General features: G+C 45.1%; 1 long non-coding RNA gene across 2 annotated transcripts in view; it reads right to left on the bottom strand.

Moving 5' to 3' along the window:
- LOC147750782 (uncharacterized) overlaps positions 1 to 14,819 on the bottom strand; it is a 248,054-nt gene that overhangs the window by 177,742 nt on the left and 55,493 nt on the right. The window lies entirely within an intron of this gene.

Below are 14,819 nucleotides of genomic sequence, written 5' to 3'. Positions count from 1 at the left end.
AGGGCCAACGGCAAGGTCGTAACCGGTGTCAGATCCCTAAACCAGAAATACCCCCCTCACTTGTGAGAGGGGCGACCGCACAGAGGCGTACCTCAAGTGCATTTACCAATTTCCCTTTGTACTTGACGGGGGCCCAAATAAACTCGACGCCATTTAACGGTCGTTCGAGGACTCGTGTGAGGTGTCTAAAAGGTAGCGTAAACCCCCTCCCGCACCCCACACAACTTACCCATCTGCCGTCGCAGATGTCCTGGCCCCGGGAAATTCCCCAGGAGGGGCCGTAGCCCCTCCTATCCAGGAAGGGGCCTTGACCACCTTTTCTTTCCTTCCGGCGGCCTCTCCTTAGACAGGACCGCCTCCCCATTGAGGGGCCAATTGGCCACCTCCCCCGCGCGCTCCCATCCGTAATGGGTGACGCCCCCTCATAGGGATCTTCCAATTACTGCTCACCGATCATGACCTTACCGCCACAGGCCGGATAGTTGACCGGCTATCCGGACCCCCCACAAAACACTCCTACCTAAAGGTCATGCTGTAAACTCCTTAACCATGCTATGAAGTCTCCTATGAGTAATTCGTTCCCCACCCGGGACAAATGAACACCGTCCCCCAAATACATACTGTCCCCTTTAATACAACCATGCGAAACAGAATGCAGTGTACTTGAACGAAACAATCTACTCATTTTATTATTAATTTTCCTTACTGAATGATTCAGCGCAGAAACAGAAATAGCCCCCCGCCACACTTTCCGTGGGATCATATGGGACCATGCAATCGTGCACCCTGGAACTCTTCTCGCCAACCAACTTACCGTGGAAAGCATCGCCTCAAGAAGAAGTCGTCTACCAGTGGTCACCAAATCATTGCCCCCAAGATGTACTATGATTACAGACGGCGGTGACCTTGTCCGCCCTAACAAACCCTCGAAAAATGTTTGAAACTGGTCAATACAGAGCCCGCCCTTTCCGTAGAAGGCCACACTGTACCCGTATTCCCCAGCCACGTGAATCATGTCACCTGCTTTGAATACGTCCGCGGCCCGCCTCACGTATGAGTGGCCCACGACCCACACCTCCTTTTTCACAGCCGGTAATGTCTGACCGCTGGCCCCCCGGTGTCGGGTCGACTGGACAGTCCGCCCCGCCTCGTAGGCTTGCGCAACTGAAAAACCAAACAAAAACAAGAAGCGTGAGTACATCGTTACAGCTTCACAACATGTGCAACCGTACATGCCTCTTATAACAGTTCGAGGACCAACGCCCCACACGTTTTATTTGATCAACATTCAGACCCCTGGCTGTAGCTTCCGTAGCAGCCCCTATCCAAAAGGAATGGGTCCCAAAATCGCCAGGGTTCAAGCCCGCGGCAGAAATCGACATCGCAAGCACCCGCTGAAACTGAAACCTCGTCAGTGGGGTGGCGTCAGCGTGTCTTAACAAGGTCCCCCCCCATGCTGCCACCCTCTGCGCTAAATATGCTTCTACGCACCCAACAGGGCACATGGCAGACCCGGGGATCCTCTGGATGATTACACAGTCCCCGATTGCATCCTGATCGGATTTGGACTTCACAAACGAGACCGTCATTGTCTCCTCCCTGACCTGAATGTGTTCCCGGCACAGTCCCCCCATCGTATCCTGCTTGTTCTTTGCCACTAATTCGCTTACCCGCATAGCCCCATGGAATGCTAATGCAAATGCGGCTCGGAACAACACTGCTTCGTACTGGGATGAACATGTTACCGGTAGCACGGATAATAACAGGGCCAACCTAACCAAACCTATCGGGTGCCTATCGTCTACTCTGCGACCCTCAAGGCGTTGCCACCCACGTAGCGCTTTCTGCACAACGAAAGACGCTGTCGGGTCCTGGATCCCATGAGCCCTTGCCATGAAGGAAATGGCGGCCCGATGCCTCTGGGCCGTAGCCACTGACTTGCCTGCGTGACGTAAAGAGAGCAGGAATCTTACTACAGACTCTTCCAGACCCCAAAGCCCCCCCCCGGCAGTACCCAAAAAGGCCCAATAGGAACGGAACGCCCCTTCATATGCCTTCCTCGTCCTGGGTGCTAAACTCTCTCCCACGAGGTCTTGTAGTTCGGGGCACCGAGAGACCAGGGAGCTTCGGGAAAGGGTGCCGCCACCGGGTCCGCTGTGGGCAGAAAACCCCAAAAGGCCTGTATACGGAAACGAGAGAGCGCATCAGCCGCTTGGTTCATCACCCCCGGCACGTGCCGCGCCCTAAACAGTACATTTAGTTGCATGCACAACAACACAATTTCCTTGAGTAGTCTCAGAATCAATTTGCAACGTGCTGCCTGACTATTGATACACTCAACCACGGTCATGTTATCAGACCAGAAAACCACAGAGTGACCCTTAAACCCTTCTGGCCATGTTTTCAAGGCCACCAGAATAGGGAACAGTTCGAGAAAAGCAATGTTACTCGTCAACCCGCACTCATGCCACCATGACGGCCATTTTTGAGCCGACCATTGTGTACCCAATATGGCGCCAAAACCCACACTCCCCGCCGAGTCTGTCCATAGTCCCAACTCCTCGGAAGACACTGCTGGTTTATTCCAGACAATTCGACCATTGAAATCCGCCAGGAATGCAATCCAAATGCGCATGTCCTGGCGAACCTCTGCCGAGAGTCTCGTACGATGATGTCCTTCCTTCAAGCCGACCATGGACTGTGCAATCGAGCGGGAAAAGGGGCGCGCCATCGGCATTACTCTTAGGGCAAAATTCAACTGACCCACCACCTGTTGCAATTGATGCAAGTTCACTTTCGTTGCACGAATACATGTCTCAAGGGATAACCTGAATTTTAACACCTTTTCTTTAGGTAAACGAAAACAACCTTCCACTGAGTCGAGCTCGATCCCCAGAAACTCGATCAAGGTCAACGGACCGACAGTCTTACCTGGCGCCAATGGCACACCAAATTGATTCATTAGGACACAAAATTCATGTAAGGCCTGTCCACACTCAGAATCCCCGGCTGCCCCCAGAAACAGAAAGTCATTGAGATAGTGCATAACATGTTGAAAACCTGTCTTCCTCGTGAGTACCCACTGCAGAAAACAACTGAATTTCTCGAAATAGGCACATGAAATCGAGCATCCCATTGGCATACATTTATCCATGTAATAGCGACCCTGAAACTGGAAACCAAGGAGACGCTGATCGTCTGGGTGTACCGGGAGCAACCGGAACGCTGACTCGATGTCCGATTTGGCCATCAGCGTCCCGGGCCCCAGGCGATTCAACATGGCGACGGCCTCATCGAAAGATGCGTACCGCACCGAACATACTTCCGGATCTATCGCATCATTTACGGAAAGACCATGTGGGGCTGACAAATTGTGTATCAGCCGAAACTCCCCCGGGTCCTTCTTGGGAACCACCCCTAGAGGAGAACACACAAAATTTGCAACTGGCGGAACATCGAATGGACCGGCGACACGACCTCGAGTCACCTCTTTCTTAATCTTTACCTGAACCACCGCCGTGTGCTGTAAGACCGACATTTGATTCTTACAGTCCGGTACCCCTTGAAAATCCCCCACTGGGATGCGGAAACCATATGAAAACCCGTTCCGCAACACCCCAGCGGAAGCATAATCTGGGTATTCGCTGAGCCAAGGAATCATTGCCATGGTATCAATCGGGGTCGGTAAAGGCGCCCCTCGGACTATATTAGACCTGTTTGGCGCCTCCCTTACCACCGTTATCACCCGTTTTGGCTCTGCACATGGACTCAGGATGGGATGGCTGCCCGCATCCCCCACACTCATGTCTGAATTTGCATGACCCCTGGGGCCTGGTACATTTGCCCCTGTTAAAATTCCAACATATCCCCCTTTTACCTGTGTTGCCACTCGGCTTCGTGTGGGACTCGTTACCTGAACCTGTCCGAAAGGGCGTCCCAGAGTTTTGGCGGGAGGATTCCCCCCCGTTACTCCCTACTAATGGCACCTTCAACATCCCTGTACTCTCCATTTTTTGCCAAGACACAGAGTCGTAACAGTCCCAGGACAACAACGGGTTGTGTTCCTTAGCTTTTCTAAACAGATTATCATAGCAGAACCACTGATTGCCCCCATATGCCACAGAATACTCCATAATACGTGACTGATAGATGGGTAACTCGGTCAACAACTCAGGTCTGCGTTCCCCCATGATGGAAGTAAAAATTCCCCACGCTCTGCCCCAAGTACCAATGGTCTCATCAACCTTAAAGGCGGCCATTTTAGCGCGCCAAACACTCGGATGCATGAGCTCCTTTTGACTCTTTACATGCTCGATCTCGTAATGGTCGGTAAGCAATGAAAACATGTTTACATATTTGTCCGCCCAAATCAACTCCTTGATTTCTAGTGGGACATGCTGGGCAATCTTCTCCTTTCGAGAAGGTGCAGAGTCCCCCCCCGCAATCGGCAATGGCCGCTTACCTGAAGTAGACCCCACGCTTGTCGCCGAACTTGGGCCTGCTGTACTTCCAACCGCTGGGACCTGCGGGGGAACAGGAGATGGAGCTTTCGCAGCCTCCCTCGATTCCCGCAGTTGTCTCATCACTGCCCGGGCGTCGTCAGCCGTGGCGCCCTCGCTATCGTTTCCCAACCACGCTGCCAATTGCGCCGCTAACTCGGGGGGCATTTCCTCCCTGTTCGCAGGGGTGACCACTACAGGGATTGGGTTCCCCTCCTTTGGCGCCGGGGTTGGCTCTTCTCGTGGTGCTTCGGGAACCGGGTTCTCCCCCCCAAGTGCTCCCCTTCTAGGCCTCTTGCTCTTTCCACCGGGAATTGTCCCCGGTAAAGGCCGTTTCGGTCCTCCCTCCCCGTCCTTGGCCTCAACCTTTCTCTTCAGATCGGCTATCTCCTTCATGAGCATTCGGAGCATCTCATCGGTACCGACCCGCTTTCCGACCTTCTTGGGCATTCTTAGACGGGATATCTGTAAGACAAAAAGAGGGATTACAACGCTCAAAATTGCTCTCCGTTCCGTCTCGAGCTCACGTGCAGCGGGGAGGTGCAGCTTCAGAGCACAGGAACAAGAGGATGCTTTGTTAGCTTCTGCTCCTTTTATCCGTCTTCAGGGTGGGCGTGAACCCGCCCCCGCCTGCCTCCAAGGGCGTGGCCGGCCGTGTTGGTGTCTAGGCCAGCCCACTCTAGGGCGGGAAAAAGGCGCGCCCCGGCTACGCCGCTTCGGGCATACCAGCCGAGACTCGCCTCCCGCCCAAGATGGCTTCCCGGGGGGATCGTGGTACTCGACCATACGTTCGGGGGGACCGATTGGTCGCCCCTTTCCATGTTTCTTTTAGGCAGATTAGAGTCCCTGGGGAATCCCAAACTGGGGCCAGATCTGAATAGTAGCCCAATCCCCACATTCTCCTCATCCTATACCACAAACTTAGGGCAGAACTTAATACTTACAGTCAGACCTTTGTAAAAAACCTGGGTGTGCCAAAGTTATAAAGGAATCCCTCCTGCCCCTCCCGCCATTTCTTCTAATAGCTTCCCAAAGTGTAAGGCTTTCCCAGAAGCACTCGAATATTTTTAAATTGGAACACTGCCCAATATAAGTTAAAGACAAGCAACGCCAACCCCACCTTATTAAGCCTATGTCTAGGTTTTTCCAGGCCAACCTAGCCCCATTATAGGCCCAAATAAAACTAGAAACCTTCCTTTGGATTTTGTTGATGTTAGATTTTGGGAACATAAGTGGAATAGTATTGAAGAGATATGTCAATATGGGGAGTATCACCATTGTTATCACGTTGTCGAGCCCAAAGATAGTTAACTGGAGATTTTTCAACCTACCAAGTTGACAGTCAATTTCTCTGGCTACCCTCTGGATATTGATCCGGAGAATTCTATTAACATCATCCACAATTATAATCCCTATATATATGAAATTTGAGCTACTCTCCCACCCCAATCTTTAACATTCCACCACATTACCTCAGTTTTATATGTATTCACTGATTATCCTGAGAGAGCCCCGTATTCAGCTACAAGGTGCTCTACTCTTGGAATAGTTAAGGCAGGGTCTTCCGTATAGATCAGAAGATCGTCCCCATAAAAACAACCTTACTACTATAGGGTGGAGAACTAAAAGGCACCACCCGAGCGTCTGATCCTAAAGGTTGGGCCAAAGGTTCTATATAGATATGAAAGAAAAGGGGAGATAGAGGGCAGCCCTGCCCTGTCGCTCTTCAACTGCTAATACTAGGTGTTAATGTATCATTAAGGAGGATCTTGGCAGAGGCACCATCATAGATCAACTGAAGTGTATCTAAGAAGCAGGAGCCGAATCCTATTGTTCTCAAAACCTCTCAGAGAAACCTCCAACACACTTGATTGAAAGCCTTGGCCGTATCCTTGGCAATTACTGCAAATGGAGCAGATCAATTGATAGCAAGGTCTATTGTGCCATTGAGTTGCTGAGTCTGCTCCTGTATTTGCCTCTTAGGGATGCAGCCTTTCTGGTCTGAGTGTATCAATTGTGGGGCCAACTTAGCGAGTCTCCCTGCTAAAATTTTCATTAAGATTGAGCAGGGAGATTGGTCTTTAAGAATCAGCTCTACTGGGATCTTCAGAGGGTTTCAAGATGAGACTGTAGGTGCCTCTTTCGAAGATTTCAGTCTATATATTGAGTTGAAGAGGGTTTCCAACACTGAAACCAATTCCTCACTCAATAAACTATAGACTTCTTTCAGGGGCATCTGTCCCTGAGGCTTTACCATTCCTACTGTTGGCCAAGCTTAGAAGGATCTCCTCCTTTTTAATCAGTGAATCTAATAACTCCTGACTCTCTTCAGTAAGACAACAGAGCTATATCTTGTTTATCCAGATTTGCAGACTATCTTCATTGGGACATATATTCTCTTTATATAAAGTAGAGAATAGAGCAACTAAGCAGGCTGTATCTTACTTTATCTGAAACATCCTCTATAGCATTCACGACCAGCTGCTTAATGTTATTCCTCGATCTATCAGTTCTTACTTTCCAGGCCAAAAATGCACCTACCCTTTCACCATATTTGAAGTTCTGCATACATCTCACTTTCCACTGCGCTCTGCACTTTTGATCAACCTTAACCCTATAATCTTGCCTTGTATCTTTTAAATGCCTCTGTGCCTGTTCCCTTGCAGCTATAGAGCCTAGACGGACCTGTCACAAATTGACCTCAAACAATCCAATATTATCCTCCAGTACCTTTAGACTAGCTCTCTCGGCTTTGGTTTTAATACATGCCAGATTTTGTAAAATCCCCCTTATATATGCCTTGAAAGCATCCCATACGACGTCTAGAGAGGTAGAGCCAATATTATCCTTAAAGTAGGCAGCACAAGCACGTTTTAGTGCTTCGTCCATCTCAGGATCAGAGAGGGTGGTCCTTTTTAGCATCCTTCTTAGCCTAGATCCTCTCCCATATCCTACTAAGGACATGCTGACTGCTGCATGATCTGAAATATGGACTGGGGCAATGCTTATAATCAATATCGTTTCTATAACAGCCCTGTCTGCAAAGAGGTAATCAAACCTAGAAAAATGGCCATACTTTTTTACTATAAAATGTAAACCCTTGAGTATCTCCCATTTTATACCTCCATGCATCTGTAAGCGCCAGATCATGGAGCATGTTCTTTAAAGTCTGACACACACAGGGGGAATGGTCATAGTTCTTTCTATCAGACCTTTCTTGCATTGGATCCAAAAGAACATTAAAATCGCCCCTATTATTATTGGAGAAAATACTTCCATCAAATTCCACTCTAGTTCTGATAAGTGTGAAGGGTCATCGATATTAGGCCTGTAAAAAGAGGCACAGTCTAAATTTTCCCTATGGCATCCCAGGGTTATAATGATTCACCTCCCCACTTTATCACTTTTAAAGGATTTATTGACACATCCTGCCCCAAGTCTTATAAAAATAGTAACCCCTTTACGGTGTAATGTTTGCTCTGAGACTGAAAAGCACTCTATCCAGGAGCATTTTAAGAATGAGGCACAACTTTCGTTAGTCTTCAAGTGAGTTTCCTGGAGAAAACATACATCCACTTTACTCTCCTCCAGATACTTTAATGCCAGCCTCTGCCTGAGTTTACACTTAAGCCTATTAATATTCTGAGATATAAATGTAAGCTCATTAACTTCCCTCATTATGAGATTTTAAAGAGGCACTACTGCTTGAGTTGGCACTGTAATCCACATAATGCATACATTCTGGTGGTATAGAGGACATTATTTTTTGATTTTTCCCCACTGCTCCACACCCCGTACCCATCCAGGATTCCACCCACCCCCTCTGCCCTAATACCCACCTCCCCATCCCTGGGTAACCCTCCCTAACCAAGTAGGCATGAGCATTGCGGTCTACACTCATCTGTAAAAATGAAATGCATAATAAATGGGGTCCACCTTCTTCCCTTTCTCCCTCTGGACTCCCTACTAATCCTAAGAGCCTGCTCCCTTCCTACCTTTATCAATCAGGGCATCGACTTCCTCAAGAGAAAGATAGTTACACTTTAGGTTATTCCACATTGCTCGGGTCGAATACCGGAAATTTTAACTGAGCTTTGGATCCAAGTTTGTTGAGTTCCTCTTCCCCAGCTCCCACTGTAACTGGGCGGTAGCATGGCAAACTTCAGATCCTATAGATAAAGAGTATGTTCAAGAGATATAAGGGCCTTCTTTTAGTGCCATATGCAAAATCTTCTCCTTAGCTGTGTAGGAAAGGAAGTTTATTAGTAGCTTCCTGGGTGTCTGCCTCCCAGGGTTCCCCCTGAAGGGGTCTTGATGGACTTGTTGGATTTCAGCAGTGAGATCTATACCCAATGTATTTTAAGCACTGTATCCTGCAGTAATGAGACCACAAAAGCCTTAATATCTGAGCCCTCTATGTACTCGGGTACATTGAGAAGCCTGAGATTGTTCCTTCGCGAGTGGTTTTCAAGGCGTTCCTGGTCTTCCTTCAGCTTCTTATTTTGCTTAGCGAAGTGGCTAACGTTTGCTGTGTTTGATTCAATGGCCTACTTCATTTTTGGAACTCCTTGCTCAAGGATATCAGTTCTGGCAGAGACTTCTTCAAGTTTCTGAGGTAAAGCAGCACAAGAATCCTGTATTGCAGCTTGGTTCTGCTCTGATATTGTAAATCCGCTCTTCATCTCCTCTTTAAGGGAATAGAAGAATAGAAGCCAGAGAGTCTTCAGGGACTACCGGGAATAGCTATCAGTAACCTGATCTAAGTTTGGAGTCACATCCTGCTCATCTTGCTTGTCTTCTTCCTGTGTGTCCAAGACCTTAAACCTATTGGATGTTGGGTTTACCCCTAACGAACAGCTACCATCAACTGACGTAATAGTACAGGCCCCCAATGGAGGTGAAGATTCGGAGGGCGATATACTGACCTCTGTGATTAAACCTTCCCCATGACTCTTTCTGGTAGAGTTAATTTCTTCAGCGAAAGTTGCATCTATTGCTGGGGCCGGAGAAGCAAGCACTTTATAATATAATTTCAATGAAGGGGTGACTCTAATTTTGGCCTGTAAAATCTTATTTCCCCTGCCTCTGGTCCTAGGGCTCTTGCCCATACCTGCCAGTCCAATTTTCTCTGTTTTTCCAGCTAACTTCTTTACTCTTTTAGACTGTCTGGCTGGTTGAACAGAGACAGCTACAGCGTTTACAGATGCCAATTTACCAGGCAAGATGTTCTCCGCTAACCCCTCTAAACCAAGTGCTGGAGTAATAGGGGCCCCCTAGTCCATAGAGTGTATCTACACACTCTTCCCATAGGAACGAGGTTCCTGGTTAGGGATTTTACACCTTTCTCCATACATGAGGGAACCTGCCTCCCAAATGAGCCTGATCAGATTAGGGAATCCTCAAGCCCCAAGAAAGAAGATTAGCTAAGGGTACATCTAAATTACTGTACTCCCTCCTAGCAAAGAACTTGCCTCTTCCTACCTCCTATGAAAGAGCCTGTTCATCGCCAATAGTTACAGCAGGGTGTTCCAGACAATTAAAGTTCCTCTTTGTCTTTAATGGCATCTTCAATGGCTTAGGATCCTTCAGCGCATCCCTGCTGATACTGGCTCTGAATCTGCTCACTCGGAAGAGGGACACAGCCTTGTGGCATTGGTGTAACTCCTGAGCCTCCCCCTCCCCCTCCCAGCAAAGCGGAGCACGCAGCAGGGGAGAGCCACCGCCCAATATCAGCACCATCTGAGTTCACTTCACAGCTCTTGGGGACATTGGCAAATGGCAACGGCAAAGTAAAAGATTAGAAGGCATACAAATGCACCCACTGAGCTGACCGTCAGGAATCCAAGGAAGGAATAACATTGGACAGGAAAACAATTTAACTGTGAACCAAAAAAAATACATGTATTTGCAAATAAAACCATTAACAATAAAATCAACATACGTTTCCTTTTTTATTTGAATATACATATAAACTCTTTAATAAAACAACATAATAAATCAAAATAATTACTATTCCAACTCCAAAACCAACTAAACCCAGGGAAAGTGCTGGATAACAAACCCCCAAAAATACTATTCCAGCTCCAAAACCAACTAAACTCAGGGAAAGTGTTGGATAATAAACCATAATAAATTACTAGTCCAACTCCAAAACCAACTAAACTCAGGGAAAGTGCTGACTAATACACCATCATAAATTACTATTCCAACTTCAAAACCAACTAAACTCAGGGAAAGTGCTGCATAATAAACACCCAAAAAATTCTGTTTCAACTTCAAACCCAACTAAACTCAGGGAACATACTGGATATTATAATACATCATAATAAATTACTATTCCAACTTCAAAAGCAACTAAACTCAGGGAAAGTGCTGGATAATAAACAACAAAAATTACTATTTCAACTCCAATACCAACTAAACTCAAGGAAAGTGCTCGAAAATAACCCCCCTGACTCAAAGTAAATAAAATAAAGGAAACAGCTACATATTAAAAAAATTACAAATATGTAAAAATATAAAATATTTCTAAACTATGAAAAAACTAGAAGAAAAAAATGTAACACACATTATTTAAAAAAAATCCCAATATCAAAATATGTACTTAAATATTTTTGTAATAAAAAAAATATTTATAAAATATTTTGCACAATTTAGATCAAAATGTTAGCACCCCAAAAAAATGCAACATTGTTGCAAATTTTACATTTACATTTTTTTCTATAGTATTTATATCTTTCATTGTGTTTTATTAAAATGTATTTTAAAACAACAGTCTTTAATCCCTCCCCACCATTATCCCCTATAAACCCAACAACCTCCTCCTAAATTTTTACATAATATTCAAAATATATAATATATATATATATATATATATATATATATATATATATATATATATATATATATATATATATATATATATATATATATATATATATATATATATATATATATATATATATATATATATTTAAATTACTCCCCACCTTTATTCCATAGAAATCCAACATCCCGCTCCTAACATTTTACAAAATTGAAAAAAATATTTAACATTCAAAAAAAATATTTTTTAATTACTCCCCACCGTTATCCCCTATAAACTCAACATCCCACTTCTAAAAATAAATTTAAATACAATAAAAACAAACGTTTTCACATAAAAAGTACATTGAAAAAAGATAATATAGATAGTACCAAATTTATTGAAAAAACATTAAACAAAAACAAAAAAATTCAAACAGTCCATATTATTTATAGCAATATATTTGCCATCGATATTCACAAAATTAATATTTCTAGATTACAAAACAATCAATATTTTAAACAATGAAAAAACTCACCTCGCTATTTTCAACCATCAGTATTCTTGATTCATGCACTTTGATATTTCAACGTCGATATTCTGTCTCTGCACCCTGAAAAAGTTGCTTTCTCAATGTTTGGCATGAAGAGCATTAAGGAGCACAGAGAGCATCACAAACAGTTGTCATTAGTTGAACGGTCAATATTGTATCTTCCATTTGGCTGTCAAGTGGGCTGTCATTGCTGTAGTGCTATCTCAAGATCTTGTTTTGTCAGTCTTCATTGGCAGTGTTTGTACCAGGAAGAGTTGGGTTCTCCTGAGCTTCACATTGGCGGCTGTCATGGGCAGCAGAGTCTTACCGTGAACAGACCCATTTGCAGTCCTGAAGAACTAAAAAATTCAGGGTTTCTTCTTTCCTTATAGAGGGGTGAACTCTAATGCCAGCCAAGGTACCAGAATCTAGGGAGGCACTTCTTGGAAATCAAGCACTCACTCCAGCAGAGGTCAGGTACAGGGTTCAAGGTCTATGATGCTTGCTATGTCTCCCACAGTAGGCCAGGACACTAGATCTTGGAGTTACTCTGATAGTTCTGGGTTCAAGGAGATAGTCCTCTCTCCTTCAAGCAGCAACGCAGATCTCAATATAGGCATAAATGGTATGGCCTTAATGCACTGTGTACCTTTCTGGATGGAAGAGGGCAATCAGTCAGTAGAGAGGAGTTTAGGTCAAAATCGTTTTCCTGGCCATGCGGAGTCTCGCAGGGCTCCTCAATAAGTCCCACTGTATTCAACTTTTATGTAGCCCCTCTCATGAGACTGTTTATATAGTTCCTTTGTTTCTCAATTCCTTATGAGGACAGTACAATTATCGTCCTCGTAACTAATAATACAGAAGAGGTGGCCCAGCATTTTAACAAATGCATGAGTGCCATTTTGCAATGGATGGGAAACCATTGCCTAAAATGAAATGCAGGAAAAACTGTAGTCTTTTTGGGTGGGATACCGCCTTCTAAAATCAATCCTAGTGGCAGGACAACCTGGGTCAAGTCCCCACCCCAGTGTCTAAATCCAAGAATCTTGAACAATCTTGGACACAAATCTGTCCTTCAGGGATCAGGCCAGCCACCTTACTTCCTCTTGTTTTTACACATTAAAAATTATGAGGAAAATTCTCTCATTTATACGCTTTAGTATGATCTAAATTGGATTATTGCAAAGCACTCATGGTTGGTGCCCAGCAGTGTATCCTAAGCAGGCTCCAGAGGAGCAGTTAGGGTTTTAAAAAATGTTTAAAAAATCATGAGTTAGGGACCAAAGCCAGAGATGGGCTTCACTGGCTTCCTGTAAAATAAGAGTAGCCTTCAAAACTCTGTGCATAGCTTACAAAGCAGTGCACTTCCAAGACCCCATACACCGGCGGAAAAAACTTTTATGGTACACCCTTAACAGGTCACTGCGGTCGAAAAACTCAGTGATGGTGTCCGTTGCTTGCATTGCAAAGTTTCCTGCGGAGGGAGAAGTTTTTCTTATGTTACAATGTTACATCTCAACTCTAGAATCAAATCCCAAACTCTCTAAGGAACTCCCCTAGCTTCCAGGCTTTCAGAATGCTTCTTAAAACTTCACTTTTTACACTCCGATTGTAGAGTCTTATGATCCTCTATTTTTTTGCAATTAGCGCCAAGACGCCCCTGGGCATACACTGTCCTTTACAAATTAAAAATCAAATCAAGGAGAAGAATGTTCATCTTATGAAAAAGGCTCGCCTGAACCAGCAGGAGAGGCCAGTGGTAGCAGCATGCAGCCCTCTGCAGAAGAAGAAAGACCTCAAGCAGCACGGTAGTCCTCTGGAGTACAAGGCAGTCCATCTAAAGTCTTTCCCAGGTCCAGGTGTGTACTGAAGAGGTATACCTGGTTATACCTGGTGCCAGCATTTGAAGTGGGGGATAGCATCTTGGCAACCCCCACATCTGGTTCTGGAAAGTTTTCCTGTCCACTGCCAATGCTTCCAGAATTCGAGGATGATAAAGACTGATGTCAGGTTCCTTGTGTGTGTCTGCTGGAGGCAGCACTTTTAAATGTTAACGGGGAACAAGAATAGCTAACCCCCACCCATCATGGCAGAAGAGCCCATTCTGCCAAAACCTTGTCCTCCTTTGCCTCACTGTCTGGTGGAAATACACGAAGGACAACTCCCAAGATATTCACGGTCATGAGGTCATGAATACAGGCAGCACAAACTAAATGTTTAAGACGGGAAAATGCCAAGTTTCCAAAATTGGCATTTTCAGAATTGTGACTTAAAATCCTACTTTACCAAGTAATTCAATTAATTTGTGTCCAAACTTGGCATACCTATCTGTTTGTAATCAAAAGTTGAGAAACCAAACGCTATAGTAGGGCTAGAGGGATGTTTAAAGACCAAGCCTAAGTAATATCCCCCACTAGGACTAAACTGTAAACAACAAACTTAAGGGTCTAAATCAGAATCCAATAGTGATTCTCTAATACTGTAACTATGCCAACTAGTGTGCGTAGGAACCAGAAATTATAGGTGGAGATAACAAACCATATCGCCAAAATGTGAGACACCGGTAACCGTGAGTCACCCCTAGTTGAGGATTCCCATCAAAGTCTTGTATGGATCAATATTCTCATCTGGTAATCCTTATCGGGTATTGTGTCTCTTGATCATTGAGACCACTTGCATACCCTGATAGCCGGTTCGGGGTAGCGACCCACAATCACTCGGATATACCACATGATGTTGACGTGATGGGAATGTGCAGTGCAAAATGATATATGTGGTGATTAAAAAGGGATAGGGAACTAACAAAAACCTATTTTAATGAACGTTAGCCCCTTCCTGTTTAAAAACAAGAACAGTTTAGCATAATCATCGCAGTACACACAAATAGTTGCGGAGAGACCAACATGTTTCAGCCTCAGAGGGAGGTTCCCCAGGCTTTCGTCAGGGTCTCTGTTCTCTAATAATGCTACTGCTTATGAGTGAT

The sequence above is a fragment of the Lissotriton vulgaris genome, chromosome 1_1, assembly GCF_964263255.1.
Source record: "Lissotriton vulgaris chromosome 1_1, aLisVul1.2, whole genome shotgun sequence".
NCBI lineage: Eukaryota > Metazoa > Chordata > Amphibia > Caudata > Salamandridae > Lissotriton > Lissotriton vulgaris.
Note: the sequence above shows the minus strand (reverse complement) of the source record. Positions and strands in the feature narration are given on the sequence as shown.